The following is a 4,825-nucleotide window of genomic DNA, read 5'->3' as shown; positions in this document are numbered from 1 at the left end:
TGAAGCTGGCACAGGAGCTGGTGAACATCAGGATAAGTTTCCCAATGTTTTAAATATATACATTTTGTTTAAAAATTATATATGGGCATGATATTAACAGACTAACTGGTGCAGCATGTTTTAAAAGTGACTTTAGAGAGTGTATGTAAGTGTACAAGGAGAACAAAAGAGGACCTAAGACAGAGCCTTGGGTCACACCATATTTCACTTATGTTAGGTTTGACATGGTAGGATGTAATCAGGCTAGTTTACATCTATAATTATGGCAACATAATTCTCCAGACGTTCATGAGAACGTTGCAATCATTAGGGTCTGATTCACCCATGATTGTCATTTATTACTTCGACAACTGTTCTGTTGTGGTTTCTTCATAAGCAGTTTAATTACTGCCATTTGAAAAGTTTATTTTTTATATTTTTACTTTTTTTATAATTTAATTGACTTTAATTTAATTATTTTGGACAAATGTCCCAATCATAGGGATTTCATAATAATGAAAAGGAGTTTTGTAATGTTTTTGATCTGTTTTATATAGAAGTTTCCTCCTATCCTCTTTTTGTACAGGTATCTTTAAAACCCATAATGAGATAGCTGTCATTCTGTGACCAAATGATGTGACATTGAAAAGCTCTTGATTGGTGTGTTGTAAAAAACAGGTCACAGGTCTGATTTTATAGGGTTTGCCAAAGACTCTATTCAATTGTATCTAATAAATTTTCAAACAAATGATACTGTCTGATTCAAATCTCTATCCAGCAGCAAACCAGTAAAGAAACACTATAGTATTCTCTTAATTAATAGACTAATCATAAGTGTTTTGTGGTAAACGTGACAAAATGTACCACTAACAAGTGTCTGTGATATTGGACTCACCCTCAACGTTGACATATGCTAGATAAATCCTTTAAGCTTTCAACAATGTGTAATAATTATGGTGATCATAAATGGGTTGGTCTGACGTTTTACTAGTGTCATAACTGATAACAGTGAGAAGACTTTTGTGTATGTATCTGTGTCTCTTTATTTCAATGTGTCCACATATATTTTCTGTTTGTTGCTCACTGTGTCCAGCTTAAAGACCACAAACAAACGAACAGGCCAAAATACATTTGCCTCCTCTCATAATGTGGTGTGTTATATCTGTTTCACATTAACAGAAATGTGATTTGAATTTCCTCTTTTTACAAAATGTGTTTTTTTCCCCCATCTACCGAAAGAGTAAAATAAACTGATTTGCTGCTGGGTACATACTGATGATGTAATCATGTGAGTTTTGTGTGAGTGAATACTTTCAAGTGTGTGTCCCAATCCACTATCCTAATAAGTAACTAACCTGTCATGAAAACTGTTGCTCTGGGCAACACACATGCATTTTAGTCATGCACATCAACCTTTCCATTGATTTACTATTGACTTCCCTCCCACCTCTGATAAGATTTGAATTACAGAGAAGTCCTTTGGACCTGTCAGTCTTATCATTGGCCATTGAAGACGACACACCCTACAAATGGGGAATGGTCTGAGCATACTTCTGTGAGCAGGTCTGATGACGAGATGTGTGAAGTTCAGATTGTGACGCTGTGATGTTACACAATCAACCCTTCCAAACTATACACACTGTTCAAATGAATTACTCTTTTATAGACCATAATAACGTATTATTATATGGTCATATAATGGCATCACGATACTTTATTTAGATTCACAAAGCAAGGTTGAAAGGGGTCAGATGAAATGTTCAACATCACATATTTTTGCTTACAGAAAAAAAAAAACGGTGGGTTCACTATGAGGTAAAATGCTGTCAAACATATTTGATATTTTATGTCAACTAAATGTTTTGTCAAAGACATAAGCCATTAATTGCCTCAAGAAAAATTTTGTAATACACACAGTGTCATGTATTTATTACACATTTATGAACTAAATGTCATCATAAAAAAAGTAATGGTCATCATCATCTCAAGAAACAATTGTTCTAAATGCGTTCTAACTTTATCATCTCACTTTGTTTGGGTGGATGATGGTTAATGTTCAATCCCCAACCTAGCACAGAATGGCCCACAGTCTTTCAGTCAAGTGCTAAAATATCCTGGGGAAGCCCTTTGAGACCAATTTTAGAAAACTTGAACTAAACAAAAACTAAACTGAAATAAAGGAAGGCTGAAGCATTAAAGCTACTAAATGGACATAAATGAAAACTAAAACTGAACTCAAGCTAAAAAATAAATAAATGACAAGCACATTACACTGCTAAAAATAAATTGATAAATTACTAAAACTGAAATATAGATAGAAATAGAAATAGAAAAATTACAAAAAACATGTCATAAAACAAAAGACCTTGACAAAATTACTAAAATTAAGATGAAAACGGGACACTATAAAACTATAGTTTTAATAGACATAATAGTAAATAGTAATAGAAAACTATAACTATTACACAACTATTACATGATAGAAACTGTCATTTGAAATATTATTAAATACTATAATAGTATATAACAATAAAATAACTTCTATAAATAAATGCTAATTTGATAAATGTTCCTGTGGCTCATTGGTAGAGCACTGCATTAGCCGTGCAAATGGTTGTAGGTTCAATTCCCAGGGAACACACATACTGGTAAAAAATGTATAGCCTGAATGTGCTGTAAGTCACTTTGGTTAAAAGTGTCTGCTAAATGCATAAATTATTAACTCTATAAATTATATGATATATACAGTATAATCCTCATACAAAAACACCATACTGTATTTAGAGTATAATGGCACCATTACACAGTTCATGGTGAAAAAAACAGGTGTTTCTTTTTTTTAAGCTTAAACGATTCATGAAAGATTGTGCTGAGAGGAATGACGAATGAAAGGGGAAACTCCTACAAAAGAAATGCAGATATTCCATGGCTCGACCCTGGGAACTGAGCCAACCATACACTGAATGAACAGCCGGAATCGAGGCGAGGATATTCAGGGTGTGGAGGGTCACAGGGGTGAGCTGTTATTCAGCCTCGCCAGTGGATATATTGAAAACACGATCAAGTCCTATTTTATTTTAGCCAATGTGTGCATGTTGAAGTTTCCTTCATATACTGGCAGAACCCTGTCCACATGATCCAAAGATGCTTTTTCCTTTTAATGCAGGAAGTTGTTTCTGGACATTTTGAAGGGTTGAAGGGACATTTTCATTTTTGAGAGCATTTGATTGGACACACATTTGGATATGCAAATACAAAAACATGACTGAACACTTTAGCCAGTTTGGGTTAACTTTTCTGTTCCACAGAAGGGAGTAAAAGGTTAATTACTTTAAAAAAATGTTCATAGTATGAAAAAAATTTGTTCTTTAAGAACTATTCACTGAAAGGTTCTTTGGGCGACCAAAATGGTTCTTCTGTTGAGCAGTTTTTGGAGCCATATTTTTAAGGGTGTTCAATAAATCCTCCCTAAGTAATTGACAAATTGGAAAACTTTAGAAATTCGAAGAAAAAAAAAATCAATCATTATATCATGTCATGTAGAACATCTCTTTCCCTTCATATTCTTACTGTTATACATCACTGAACAACTTCTTAACTTCTTAACCTTCTTCCCTAGAAGGTCTCAGTACTGTGACCCAGTAGTGCACAACACAATGGACATTAAAAAGCAAATATAAAGTAACAACACTGTGGAATCCAGCCACAACAGAAAATGCTCCCATTCCTTTCTCGAACACCAAAGCTAATGAGGGCGTAATACTAGAGTTTAATGCATCCATCATGTGGCCGTGAAATTACTTTGCTGATTTAACTGTAATTATATCATGTGCAAAGTTCAAGGGTCCATAAAAACTTTGGTGTGGTACAAACAAAATTTGGATTTCGTTAGTCCATTACCATCCGTATAAGGCTTCATGTTAGCTTTGACACCGTTAATGGTGTTCTTGGCTCGCAGTCCCGTTGTTGTCCCACTGAAAGAGTGAAAATCTCCTATATTCTGTCTCTGCTCACAGGACGAGCGCTGCAATGGGCAAAAACAATATGGCAACAAGCTGGACCTCTCATTCAATCTCCCTACAGCTTTGTGGCATAATTTCATGAGCTGTTTGGACACAGCTGGTGACTCGCCTGAAAGTGAACAACTTTCCTTGGTCAGATCGCCTGTCAATCAAGCTCGATGCGACCGGACGAATGAGAAAGCCTTGCCACTGGAGACTAAAATTGAGTTCAAAACCTGTAAATGTTGGGCTGTAAAGCCCTACAAAATAATCTTTATTGGCCTGTCAAGTCAAAGTAAACATTTGTACAGAAGTTATGCTCTGTGAAGGCTGTATGGGACATCATGTATGTTTTAACTTGGTCTGATGAATACTATATGTGTGCAAGTTTAATAGTAGAAACATAAATATTTATGTCTATTTAGTTTTGGGGTGTATACCAGAAAGCACGGTTAACTTACCGTCAGCTAAACCCTGAACTTTCGGTTGATTAACCCCAATCCTTGCTTACTCGAGGTATGTGGTTCCAAAAACGTGTCCGGGAGTAAGTTCATTCAACTCCGAGTATGTTCCTGGTTAAGATTCAAGACAATCTCAACAGAGCGACGAATCAACGAGTCACTATGGAAACGGCCGCTAAGAAAAAGCGCGCCGTGCTGTTTCTTTCTTCTTCTTTTGTTCAGTGGTCGTTTACATTCTTAGTGCATATCGAATAACTAATTGATGGTTGTGCAATAATTTTTATTTTGTTTTCCGTTTAATCTTTAATACTTGAAAATATTAATTATATTGTTTGTTTGATGCTAATTATATATTAAGTCATATCAGATATGTATTTTGATTTA

Source organism: Sinocyclocheilus grahami, unplaced genomic scaffold (assembly GCF_001515645.1).
Source record: "Sinocyclocheilus grahami isolate Dianchi unplaced genomic scaffold, SAMN03320097.WGS_v1.1 scaffold103.1, whole genome shotgun sequence".
Taxonomy (NCBI): domain Eukaryota; kingdom Metazoa; phylum Chordata; class Actinopteri; order Cypriniformes; family Cyprinidae; genus Sinocyclocheilus; species Sinocyclocheilus grahami.
Note: the sequence above shows the minus strand (reverse complement) of the source record.